This window comes from Hydra vulgaris, chromosome 02, assembly GCF_038396675.1.
Source record: "Hydra vulgaris chromosome 02, alternate assembly HydraT2T_AEP".
NCBI classification, from domain to species: domain Eukaryota; kingdom Metazoa; phylum Cnidaria; class Hydrozoa; order Anthoathecata; family Hydridae; genus Hydra; species Hydra vulgaris.
In genome coordinates this window covers 69840067-69855134 of record NC_088921.1, presented here as the reverse complement: position 1 = coordinate 69855134, position 15068 = coordinate 69840067, and the positions used below count along the sequence as shown (strand labels likewise).

The 15068-nt window shown below is 25.0% G+C and overlaps 1 long non-coding RNA gene across 1 annotated transcript; it reads right to left on the bottom strand.

Moving 5' to 3' along the window:
• Positions 1–1197: 1197 nt before the first annotated feature.
• Positions 1198–14934, bottom strand: LOC136076594 (uncharacterized). The gene is made up of 2 exons (XR_010636411.1): positions 14800–14934; positions 1198–1432 (listed from the first exon to the last, which is right to left on the bottom strand). It is a non-coding gene; the product is annotated as an uncharacterized LOC136076594 (long non-coding RNA).
• Positions 14935–15068: the final 134 nt, after the last annotated feature.

The window sequence follows — 15068 nt, the reverse complement described above, 5'->3', positions numbered from 1 at the left end:
AGCGTGGTTTGAATTGGCTTATGCATGACGTAAACATCTCAGCATTTCCTAAAGTATTAAGAAAAGTGTTTAAAAAAGTGCAAAAGGATTGCTAGTTGTTCAAACAAACAAACAAAAAGTTTCTGCTAAAAAAAGTTTCTGTTAAAATAATTTTTATGACCCTTAAAACTTTCTTAAATACATTGACTTTCAAAAGAAGTAAAAAAATAAATATATAAACTCTATTTTTTACATTATATTACCCTCAAACAGCATGTGATTAAATTGGAAGACACGTGATTAAATTGGTTTTTGATTTTTTCTACAAAAGATTTAAAATACTTTTTTAGTCAAATACTCATGTTTTTACTTTTTATTCTATACACTCTAACTTATTTTTTCCTTTTTATAACAGGACGAATGATGATTTGGGTTCTTTTGCTTGGAGTGGTGTTGGCGAACTCGATTTCAATAACGGAATAATGAAAAAAAAGGTTTATACTGATATTATGAAATGAAAACTGAGATCAAACACCTGAAGTGCTGGCGCTTGATCTCATAAATTTATCTTTTTTCTAACAGGATGGAGATCCAAAACACACGTCGAAGCCACTCAGTGGTTTAAATAAAAAAGGATTAAGATGCTAGATTGGGCTCCTTAGTCACTAGATTTAAATCCAATTAAAAATTTAAGTAATCTTTTTAAAATTAAAGTAGCTGAACGAAAACCGTTCAGTTTGTCGCAATTAAAGGCAATTTTTGCTGAAAAATTTGACCCGCAATGGCTTAAAAACTTAGTAGATTCAATGTTTAAAAGATGATTTGCAGTCATTTAGACAAAAGGCCGACAAATTGACTATTATCTTTATATTAGCAAAATAATCATTTAATGATTTTCATCACTTTATGACTTTTTCTGATTTAGTGGATAAATTTTTGTTTTAAGTATAAAATATGAATTTCTTGTTTTAAAAATGTTATTTGATATAAACTCAATAAAAAAAAAATTCGAGTCAAAAATTTAAATTTAAGCATACAAAAATTCGTTTTGAAGGAAGTGATATATATATATATATATATATATATATATATATATATATATATATATATATATATATATATATATATATATATATATATATATATATATATATATATATATATATATATATATATATATATATATATATATATATATTGAATTAATAATTGAAAAACTTTTTAAATAAATTTTTCTTTACAATGAAAGCACATTCGTACAACTATTGCACTAAATTAAGCCCTCTTCAAACTTTTGAGCACATTTTCTCATGCACTTGTGATCATCAGGCATACAATATTGCACACAACGTTGCGTAATTTCTTCCAGATCTTTTAAATTAAAAAATGAACCATCATTGCCGTTGTTAGATTCATACAATTTGTTATATAAACGCTTCCATTCATTTATGTTCTATAAAATAATAACCTATAAATACTTTTTTCGATTACAAAAATTTATATAATAATTATTGTATTAAATACAAATGTAATTATCGAATACAAATGTAAAATAACAGTTAAAAATTACTCTTATATATTTAAATTTGTTTATATAAACTTTACATGATTTGTTTTATAAATCAATTTTACTTTTATCTATTTCATTATTTTATTTGCTATTTATTTACTTTTTTAAATTAATTTTCTTTAATTTTTGCTTTAGGTGCCCCCAAGAAGACCTAACTGTCTTGTCAAAGAGCATCGTTGAAGAGCATTTAACTAAAAAGTTCACGCTTCCTTCCTTACCGACGGCGCGAAATATGCCCAGAGATTGCTTTGAACCTTGGATTAATGAGTGTATATATTTATGACAAATAATTCAAAGTAAAAATTTAAATGTCTGAAAAAATAATGCTAAAAGTTTAAAAAAATTTAAATTAAGAAATTTTATTAAACAATTTGTTTAAAATATATTGTCACAATAGCATCATCTTTATGACGCTACTGTCACAATATAGTTTAAAGAAATTTCTTTTAGAATATTTTAAGCTATATTGTGACCTTAGACTACGTACCTTCATAAGCGTCCGTTTAAATGCGTTTCACCTTTTGGAATCCGCTTCAAAAATGTTCCAGTTTTTCAGTGTTTTTTCGAAATATGCAAAAGACATGAAGAAATTTTTTTTATTAAGTTATCAAAACAATGCACAACTAACTTTATTACACTCTTTTGTTTAAAGTGAGGGTTTAATTAGTTAAGGGTGCTATTATTGTAAAAAATGTATGATTTTACCGTAAACGAACCTGGTAAAAATAGATAATTTTTACATCAAAAAATCATTATATCAAGATAAATGCAAAAGATAAAATTAATATGCTAAAACAGATTATTTATAGATCTTTTATTTGATATATAATAATTGATATATAAAAATCTCCTTTATGTTTAAAAAAACTGCGCCAAATTAAGTATGCATCATTTGACGCAATTATATAACCTCCTCAAATTGAGATGGGTTCAAACATTATATGATCATACCCAGCCTACATATCTATATGGACTATTCGTGGTTTTTAACCTAGGCATATGGGCATGGTTTACAGGACTTGGTCTCTAGATAGGCCCCATTTGGACCAGCTCATTCAACTAATTTGACGGTATATTTCGTTTGTATAGATCGCGGAATATTCCGTCAAGTGTGTTTATTGAAATTTTTTTACTTTACTCGTTCAAAATTTGACAAAATTTCACTCGTTCAAAATTTGACACAATTTATTAAAATTACTTTACACTCGTCCAAAATTTGACACGATTTATTAATTTGTATTATAGTTAGCAAAAGTTTATTAACAATAGTATCAGTTAAATATGTAATATTATTAATTCTACATGGTTATTTTTAAGGATATCATTACACATCTTTTTTGTAAATTCAATTTAGCACATTAAGCAGTTTATGCTTTGCAATTTAAGGATTACTTAAAATGATAATATTGCATCATGCAGTATAAGTTGCTGCATTTCTTTACTTGTTGCAACAATCATTATTGTACATATATTATTATTACTATTATTATATATTATGGTATATGATACTATAACATATTATCTAGTATATGATATTATATTATATATAATATATATGTGTAATATTTTAAAATAATATATCATATAGGCATAAAAATGATTACTACAACAAGTTAAAAACTGAAATAATTTTATTGTACTTGCAATAGCTAAATATTTACTGCGTTTTAAAAATTTAGTTGGCTATTGAACATATTTTTGTAATTCTATAATAACTTTTAATTTCTTAAATAAGTTTTTAAGTTCATTTTTATAAATAATTTTTTTTAATGAAATGTTTAAACTTGTTTAAGTTAAACAAGTAAACTTTAAAACATTATTGTTTAAATATTTAAAACCCGATTAAAAAATTCATTACGTGACTTTGTTATGGATTATTCCATCCCAATTTAACATGTATGAGTGGAACATTAATAATGTTATCAAATTAAAAAAAAAATCTTTTATCTTTCTTACATAGCATATAAAAAATATTTACTTTTACAATATCATAGCATCGTGATTCATTTAGTGAAATGATTCCGATGAAATCGTTCTACTGGTCAGCCAACAAGCTAGGCCTATTCCTGCATGAAAAAAATTTAGCGTTTGAACTTAAGAAAAAGCATGTTAAAATATTACTATTAAAGGTAACATGCTATCCACTTCTATGTCCCAAGTTATAAAATATTTGTTTTTAAACATAGTTATCATTACTCAAAAGATATTTTATTGTATAATTTAGCAACTTCCAAAGAGCAAGAGAATTCAGTTTTCGGAAACTCATCTGAAAAAAGTTATCAGAAAACAGATTTAAATATTAGTGAAAATAAAAACCAACACAAATGCATCAGGTATGCTAAAAAGAAAGAGGTAAAACCTTTATAATAAAAAAATATCTTAAGTAATTAATTTTTAACTTGTGTACAAATATATAAAACTCTGAGGTAATTTTACTCGTGTTCTTAAAGCAATCAGGATCCCTCATCTTCACTTACCAGAACACTGAATAAACTATATAATTAATACAGTTTATTATGTGTTCTGTCAACTAAGTACTTTAGATACCAAGCCAACTTTATAAATTATTTTCTTTAATTGCTTTTGTTTTTAACAGGTTTGATACTAAGTTAATTAAGGAGGTTGTACTCTTGTGGAGGTAACTGACTGTATTGTCTGTAGTGCTGTAATGTGCTGTAATTTTTTAGATAATAGCTTTATTAAAATTTTTTATAATTACTTTCTTTTTGAGTTATTATTCAAATCTAAATTACTTTGTTTGCAGAAACTGTAACAAGAAATGCGCGTCAAAGTCAAAATAATTAAAGTTAATCTTTAATTTAATGACTATGTAAGTTCATAAACTAAGTTAAACAATTACTGACATTAATGATTATCATTAATTACATAAGTTTTAAACTTTTTAGTTCTTTCTTTTTTGTTTTGTTTTGTTTTGTTTTGTTTGTTTGTTTGTATTTTGTTTTATCTAATCTACGTTATCACCTATTAATTAAGATAATCTTATTTTAATGTTAATATTTTTGTAAACTACTATCTTATTTCTTAGTTTATACTTTATGCTCTTGGAAAAAATTTGTTAAAGATATATACTGTAAAACGGTGCTCGCCGATAAGATAAAAATAATGTATTCTTTTTGCTCCAGTCATTAATTTTATTTGTAAATTTATGTAAGTTGTAACATTTCTTCAACGGCAAAATATAATGTTCAAAAAACAAAAAGTCAAACGTCTGGGGCTTTTACTGCGTCACAAGACGTAGATGGTAATTGAGCCAAACGTGCTAAATTTTTTAAAAACACAATGCTTCAACAAGAAATATCTTCGGACATAGCTAAAATATCTTCGGACATAGCTGAAATATCTTCGGACATAGCTGAAATATCTTCAGACATAGAATGATGAATAATATGAAGTATAAAATATATCATAATACTATGTATGGTTTTTTTTTACTAAACTTTATTTTTCGTATACTGTTCACTGGACAGTGCACTGTCCAGTGAACAGTATACGATTTTTACGAACAGTATAATTTTTTTTATATTCCGTTCATGAACGGAATATAAAAATATTATCCGAACTTAATATATTTTTTGAAATTTGCAAACATACTATCTGAACAGTCCGTTCAGATCGACCAGCAAATTATTTATTAATAAACAACAAAAATTAATGTTTATACAAAATTAAGTTCTAATAAAATCTAACAAAATTGTTTTAACTAAAAAGGTATTAAGGTAATTAATTAATTAAGGTACATTAATCACTTTATTATTATTAGCATAGAGGTAAAACACATTAATCACTTTATTTAGCTAAGTACTGGCATTCTAGTGTGTTTTTAACCCTAAATACTCGTACCCTAGAGTGTAAAGAATAGTAAAAAATATTTTATTAACTATTTTAATAAAAAATATTTACTTGTAAATAAAATACTTGTTACTCTCACATTAGGGGCAGAGGGCAAATATTTAGCTGTTTTTTTTTGCTCCTAAGTTCTCAAATTATCTTCAGTTTTTGTAAAATATCCTTGACATAAGTATAAACATATTTATATTTCGAATTTGCTCCATTTCTGGAAATTAAATATCTTGATCACATTAAAATCCTACATTTGCCCATATTCAAAAATCTCTGTAAACAGCACAATTATTATTATTTTTTTAAGTAGCATAAAGATGAATTTGAAGTACATTTTTTCTTATAAAGACGATATATAAAATATATTTTTATATATACGATATATATATATATATATATATATATATATATATATATATATATATATATATATATATATATATATATATATATATATATAAGTTTAATTTTGCTGTGAGCATATATTCAGCAAGAGTGCTCGATGAATGATATCAGAGCTATATAATTGATTTTTTGACGAGATTAAAAAATAACTACATGATTTTTACTACTTAAAGTTTTAGTAGTAAAAATCATGTAGTTATTTTTTTAATCTCGTCAAAAAATCAATTATATATATATATATATATATATATATATATATATATATATATATATATATATATATATATATATATATATATATATATATATATATATATATATATATATATATATATATTGTATATAAAATATATTTTATATACGATATATATATATTTTATATTATATACAACATGGTTTAAAGTCCACTTTTTAAAATTCCCTATATTTTTGATAAATTTTTTTATATCAAAATTCATTATTTAATAATACCTATATAGTGGAATGTTTCTGGTTGAAAAAATAAAAGTTCAAAATATTTGTAGGGGTGCCTACTAAAGATTGATAAAAAAGATGTGGATTTTTTGTAAATTGTTAAAGCCAATGTTATTTTGCACATGCGACGTCGCTTTATAGCAAAAAACTAGATAAACGCAAACTGTTTTTGTTTAAATTCTTTAGGAAAATTCCCTCAATTAAAAAATTATAGAGTATATTTTTATAGGATATATTCTAATAAAGATATTGAATCTTTATCAAAATATATATTTTATTAAAATATATATTTCATTATAACACACAATTGTATAATAAACAATTGTAAGTATTATTTTTTATCTATTACAATAGATGAAGTAATCTTAAGAAAACAATTTTCTTGATCTGAAGTAAAAAATGACATTAAACGAGATAGATCAGTAAGTATTGTTTTTATAAATCAGTAGATATTGTTTTTATAAATCAGATAAATCAGTAAGTATTGTTTTTATCTATTACATTGGATAAAAGAAGTAATCTTGGGAAAACAATCTTCTTGATCTAAAGAAAAAAGCAATTTCAAAAAAAGATGAATCCAGTTATCTCAATAAAAATGGCTTCTAAGATTTTACAGAAATTTTTTCATAAATAACAAAACCTTGTTTTTACACTTATAAGTGGAAAATTAAAGTTTACAATGATAAAATTGACGCAATGATAGATTTAACAATGATAGAATTGACGCATTATTAAAAGAGGCAAATAATTTAAAAGAAAAGTGTTTAAAGTGTTGAAAATAATTTAAAAGAAAAAAGCGAATTGTTAGAAAAAGAAAACAGAAAATTAAAAGCTGACATTAAAATACATAAACATAACATAACATACATTTACATATACATACATATAAATACATAAACTGGTTAATATTATTAAATTTGAGATAAGAAAAAAAAAATGGTTTGGATCAAATAAGTCATACAAAAAAATTCTGAAACTATTTGGCGACAATTTTGATAGACAAAATCTGCAGATATTTCAACCAATCATTTTTGTTTTAAGCATCATTCCACCACAAACCACATACGAAACCTTCACTATTTTCAAAATTCAAAAGGTTTCAAAAGGTCAAAAATTTTTCATCGTGAACGAGTGGACTTTTGATAGCAACTTTTTTTTCTTGGAAAAGAGGTAACTTCTCTTTACCTAGTTTTAAGTTATTTTTTTGATTAAATATATTGAACAGATTCTTCATTTTTTATCTTATTAGAAAAACTTATAATGCTTTCAGACTCTTTACTGTTTCTTTTTGTTGATTTTAACTTGGGTATGGAAACATTTTTATCTGAACTAGGGTATGGAGACTCCATTGTTTCGATTTGCCCCACAAAAGTCATTTTATACTTTATATTTTATCATAAATACTTTTCAAACCAGATGTTTTAATACCATATGTCTGCAAAATTGAAACTTTTTATAAATAAATTTATCTCGAACTTACTGATGCATTTTGGCATATTTAATGCATTTCGGTATTTCTAAAATAAAATTATTTTTTTACAACACTAAAAAATAAAATAATTTAAAATATTTTATAAAAATTATTTTGAAAAAAAAACTTTTTAGGTGAGATATTACGCTTCAGTCATAATTGTTCCGTTATGCTCTATCGTCCCGATACGTTCCAATTCAATTATTGTTTTCAAAAAATTTGTTTCGAAAGAATTAAGGAAGTATCAGCTTTAATATTATAATATATATTATATAAATTATATAATATTATTAAATATATTATATATAAAAAAGATATGTATATATATAAATATTATATAAATTATATATATATAATAGCTAAATTATTATTATATATATTATATATATTATATTACTCTTATTTAAAATAGCGGATGGTTCTATTTTGAAAAAACTTTGAATTTAATACATTACTAACTAAAACATCAATAGTTTTAAAAAAACATTCTGGTCCTGATATTAATTTCGAAATAAAAAAATTATAATTCATTATACTATTCCATACGTTCAAAATAAAATAATTAAATGAATGGAGTTCTCGCTCTTGACTCGTTCTCCACGCTAACATTAGAAATCGGCTTTTGGTTTGACAAACACGTGTTTGTCAGGATCTAGGCATAAACCAAAAACACATGTATACTACGAGTTTAACGCGTGTTTTTTGAGGTTTTAAAGTCAAATTTAAATGTAGCATGCCTTTATCAGTGGTTTCGCATTCCTTACTGAAACATAATACTATAACATAATACAACATTTCCTTAACGGTGAAATCATTATTATTTTAACTGGTATTTATGGTAAATACTAAAAGTTATCGGAATGAAAATCATTCTTGGCACGTGTTGTTCTTTCTGTTTTAAACACGCAACAAAAACCAAGTGTAATTTTTTTCTGAGTGGTGCCGGTTGGGTAAAGACTACCTTCCGGATCAAATAAATTGTTTGAAGACCCCATTAAAAATATTATTAAAAATAACTAGACTTTAAAAAAACTTTTTATATGGTAGGTGACTTAAACCTCATTATTTTGGATTATGACACAAATATAAACATTTAACAATTTGTTAATGTCGTCTTTAAAAATAGTCAAAATATAGTCCTGTCATCGATAAACAAAAAAATAAGCAACTTTAATAGATAGTCTATCACCATGGTGATAGATCACCCATGACTTCATAAATAAAAAGATAAAAATAGGAATATTTGAAACATATTTCTAATCAATGTCCCATATTAATTTTTCAACTTGTTTATATTTAAAAATAAACAAATAACTTGATAAACTAACCCAATGGTTTGTACAATAAACTATTCCTAGATATTGCTGAAACTAAATACAGATTATTCCATCGTGCATATAAAAAAATTTATTCCTTAGAAATTTTTTTTATTATATAAATATCAATAAAAACTATTTTTATTGATAATAGTATAGTAAAAAGGGAAACAACGCTAAAAAATTTTAGGTGTAATTTTCGGTTAAAATATTACATGGAGAAAACGTATTAATGTAATTGAGAATAAAGTTTCAAAAAATATTGGCATATTGTAAGAAGCTAAAAAGTTCTTAAACTAATCTTTCTTGAAAGATACATGCTTTTTATTTACACTCTTGTACCCAATTTTGCTTGCAATATACTTTTGTTATCAATACCCAATCTTGCTGCAAAGATACATAATTTTAATTTATACATTGTTACCTAAACTATGCAAACTATATAGAACTATGCAATGGATTAAATCCTTTTTAATTGGCAGAAAGTAAAGTGTTACAATTAACAATACTAACTCTGCGTGGGTTGATGTTCGCAGTGGTGTTCCTCAAGGTTCTGTTCTTGGTCCGCTTCTCTTCATTTTTTACACAAATGATTTTGTAAAACTTACTGAAACTTCTGAGATATTTGCTAAAGCTACTAAACGTTTTTTCTAAAACCTTACTGCAGTCTAATCTTGTTGATTTGCAGGATCGTCAACGCTTGGTATACGAGTACACCTTAAATATGGAGTGTCTATTTAAGTTCCTTATTTGAAAACTGATATGGTCATAGTCAAATCTATTCAACGCAAAGCAACAAAATGGACTTCCAAATTGAGGCATCTTCAATACTGCGAAAGAGTGAAAATATTAAATCTACTATCATCTGAGATGCTGCGCCTTCGTTGCAATTTAATACATTGTTTTGAAACAGGTAATGTTAATTGTTAGTTAATTAATAACAGTTAAATAAATTAAACAGTTAATTGATAACAGTTAAATAAATTATATCTACCAAAATTTATTAACTCCTTGTCTCGTGGTCGTCTTTCTAAAATAAAGCGTAAGCATGTTCCAAACTATCTTCCAATTGATTGTATTGATCAGCAAAATGCTGGAACGAACTACTTAAGCAAGTAACTTTCTACTCCACAATGCGTTCTTTCAAAAGTAGACTAGACTGTTGGATGCGGAAAAAATTGGGAGCAAATATTTATAAAACTGGTTGTTTATCGTGGGATGTTTTCTCTGCTTGCTGTATATATAAATTAAATGTAAATTTACGGCAACAACTATAATAAATAATAATAATAATAATAAACGATGCAAACATTGCTTGGTGTAGCAATAGTGTTACAAAAGTAAACTTCTCTACAAACAAAAAAATCCTATTAGAATTATTACTATAAATGAAGCTCGTTTTTCTCATACAAAAATACGTTTTGGTAAACTTAACATACTAAATTTTTTAAACTAAATCTTTATCATATTCTTTTATTGATATTTAAAACTTGATAAAAAAAAGGCACCGTTGTTATTTAACTTGTTGTTCAAAAAAATAAACTATATAATATATAGTTGAAATAGATTGAATAGATTGAAATTTACTAGTTAATTACTTAATTGAATAGATTGAAATTTACTAGTTGAATAATAGGTTTTTGAATTGACTTTAGTTATTATTTTTTATTATTAGTTATTATTTGAAAATCTTGTACTGCATATTATGTATAAATGTAATAATAATAATAAATATAATAATAATAATAATAATAATAATAATAATAATAATATAATAATAATAATATGGAACACACTTTTTAATAATGATCTTAAAACACTTTCTTCGCATAATCAATTTAAAACAAAACAAAAGCGAAACCTTTTACTAAACAAAAAATATTTAAAATTCTTCTTAGGTGAGCTTTATGAATATATTCATTTTTTTTATGAGAAAAGAAAAAAAAAGATAAAAAATTGTAAAAGTTTACTTGATTTAATTTTAATTAATTGTTTATCGCTGAGAGAGTAAAATAATATTGTATTTTTTTAAAATCGTATGTTATATACATTCTTATAATTTAGTTACTCTTAGTTTTAAATATCTGTTTACTTTTAATTTACATATAACATATAATTTATGTGTGTGTGCATTCACTTATCATATTGTTCTTAATTTTAGTTTTTTGTTTTTTCTTTAGAAAAGCAATAAACTTATTTTTTCACATAAATAAATAAAAACATTATACAGATTTGATATTTTTTTAATTTAAAACATTTTTTAAGTAAATTTTAACATTAGAAAAAGTTTTACGATTTTTATAAGCTAGGTAATATTAGGCTTACCATAATTTTGAAGTTGTAAACCGGGACAGGAAGGTAGGGGTTAGGGTGTAATTTTTGGAATAAAAGCATCAGACAATGAAGACAAAACCAAACCTAAGTTAGACAACAAAAAAAACTATTGAAAAAGTCATTAATAAATTGCAAGTTAAAGTAAGCATACAAGATATTATAATGTTAAGATCAAACAGCGATAAACAAACCCCGTTCGTAGTTATTTTAAAAGATAAACTACGTGACTCAAAAGAGTGTTAAAAAGTTTTCTTCAATCCGGCCTAAACAGAAAGAGAAAGATTAAAATCCAAGTTATTGAGACAAGAATGTAGAGATAAAAGTAATGAAAACGAAGAGAGAGAAGATTTCTATTGTGGTATCCGAAAGGATAAAGTAATGAAAATAAGGAGATAGAAACTCAACAAAAATTGCAACACCTCCCAGGTGGAGGCGTTACAATTTTTATCAAATTTGATATAATTGCTCATGAAGTAGTAGTTTCACCTTTATGTAAAGAAGTTGAACAAATATGGTGAGTACTTAATAAAACAAAAACATTAATTGGATGTATATTAAGACCAACAAACAGTAATGACTTAGTAAACAACTCAGTTAATAAATTAATAAAAATAGCAAAAAAGGAAGTGGTTAATGAAAAATACTCCAATTTAATGATTATTGGTGATTTTAATTGCCCGAATATTATATGGAATATAGATGGAATTATAGAACTAAAACAAAACTGCCAAACAAGAAAAGCAATTATTGATAATTTGCAAAACAATTGTTTGCATCAAGTAGTTAGCAAGTCAATTTTTCAAATGACTATTGATAAACCAACAAATATATTAGATTTAATAATATGTGATAATCTAGATTTAGTAATCAATAATTAATATGATGTTCCACTTGGTTTAATTTCTAAAAGTCATTAGGTCTTAAAATGAGTAACTAACCTTTTCAATTCATGTGACAAAAAGTTCAACAGGGAGAGATTTAATTTTCGAAAAGGAAAACACAAGGAAATAAATCTCATGTTTAATAAAATAAATTGTGTTGAAATCTTTGATAAAATGTCTACAACTCAATGTTATGAACACTTTTTAAAAATTTACGAAAAAGCTTGCAAACAATATGTCCCTCACCACCCAAAACCCACTAGTTCTATCCAAAATCCATGCATTATCAAACAAATCAAGAACTTAATAAGAAAAAATATTTTACTTTGTTTCCAGATAATTCTCTATACAGAAAAAGAAAATTTTAAATTATATTAGATAGCAATGTTAATTCAGTACAAACATTATTTACAGGGTTTAAACATTTGAACAACCTTAAAAAAGTCGAAGTTTTTTGCAAAACGCATCAAAATTGACAAAGAAGTTCTTATTAAGGTTGGACAATTAGAGGTTAAGACAAACTTCAAATAAATAAATTAAGTAATAAAATGACATAATTATTGTAGAATATTTTTTAACTAATACAGATATTACGGCATTTATGAACAAAACTTAATTTTGTATATTAATGACTTTCTAGAATATAAATCATAAAATTTAATATATTTATTTTTAACATTTGTTATATAGGTTTTGCTGTCATTTAATGAAGACAACTTAAATTAAGATAATGGTAACAGTTTAGAAGACGATACAAGAAGAAAGAGAAAAAAATGGGGTAACATCTCTCGAAAGTCAAAAATTCGAAGAACAGAAGAATATATTTGCTGAAAACGAAAATATTGATCCGAACGAGATTTGTTACTTCCTACTATCTAGGTTTTTCATCTTCTAGCTGTGTCAAAACTACCTTAGCAAAAACTGTGACAGCTGTTGCAATCTGCTGTAATTTGCTTGGTCAATTAGCTTATAGAAGGATGTTTATACTAGCTGGAAAGAAGTTCAAAATCACTTCTAAGAAAGCCATTCCCCTACCAGAACTATATATTGGAGTTTATTTGACCTTTGCAGAGTCTACCAAATTCACAGTATCCCAAATTCTTAAACTTAAAAATGCCCATATAACCTAAAAAGTAAAAAATTTATTTCTTGAAATCAAATTTAGTTATGATAACATTGAGGACATAAAATGCATAATCAGCTACACAATGTAAATATCAATAATATAATCATGGCAATCTTTTACCCTCAAAAACTCTAATGCTAATGGAAATAACTTAACATGGGAACAAAAATCCCCAAACTCAGATATTTCACAAAGGCCTCTGATAATCCAATTGGGAAAAGAATTTTTCCGTTAGAATGCACAGTTTTTAACTTTTTTTGATGCAGATATCAAAACAATGTAAAAGGAATGTTTCATTATTATCATTAATGGACTATATCTGAATATCTAAGTAAACATTGTTGGTAACAGTTTGGGCAGAAAAGCTTCAAATATGTATCAGGACCTTAGAGGTACCTTATGTGATCTTTGTGATTTATCTAAGAAGCATTGTGGAGATATGTTTATTTGAACAGAGATTTATTATAAATAGAAAAATTGAAACGACGGAGCAGATATTTTTGGACTTTCAAAGAAAGTTCAAAAATATCTGCTCCGTTTAAGAAGATTCTTTATCTAAAAAGTCAAAGGATTATGATGCACTCTATGGGTAAACGCCAAGACCGATAGCTGGATTTAATCTAAATTCTGTACAAGTACTCCATACATTACTCTATAACCCCTTCATAAAAGTGGTGGTTCATATGGCTGCAGGGTCCATGCATGGACAGAGTTTAACACAGCCAGTGGTGCGCACTTTAAGAAGAGAAGAAAAATATACAGGAGCCAATAAGCAAAAGAACATGAATCAAATGGGATTTTGCAGATATATCAGGTCAAAAGGGTAGTACTACAACTGGCAATGTAGCTAGGAGTCTTCTTTACAATGAGAAGAATGCAATGCAAAATATGTGGTAAGATAGATTTAAAAAACATGCTTCAAAGTTCACAAAATTGACATTTTCAATACTTTGTTTACATAAAATATGGAAAGAGAAAATTGAGCTTTTACTTTTTTAGTCCTTTTTAGAAATTTTAGTAAAATTTCTTTTAGGGTAGCTATATATTATTTAAAAAGTTTGAATGTTGTATCACTATTTTACTTCTTCAATATCTGTTATTTTAACTTTCTAATTTTTATTTACATGTTTTATATTACATACTTTTATACGTTAACTTTCGAAAATTCAACACATCATTAAATATTTAAATAAAATTTGTATTTAATGTAACATTTAATATTATATTATAATAAGATCATAATAAATATATCATGTACTGTTAAAAATTTTGTTTGTAACAAATAATATTATACCAATGATAAATAAAGGAAATTACATTTTTTTTTAATAGTTAAAAGTTTGTTACCTGATTTTTTTTTTTAATAGTTGAAAGATTGTTACCTGATAATTTTGAGCGGCATTTTTACGTCTAACAGTTTCCGGTATCATTCCTCCACCAAATCCTTCCAAAGATTGGATTAAAACACAACAAACAACTAATAGAACTATAACTAGAAAATTCATTTTTTATCTAAAGCAAAACATTAAATTAGTTTAAAATGAATTTAAGAGTGTAAAGTACTTGCGCTGTTATTACTAGTAAAGTACTTTACTTAATAGTGGTGATTATGAGAGTGCTGAGGCACATAAAATAAGCCAAAAATTTCAAG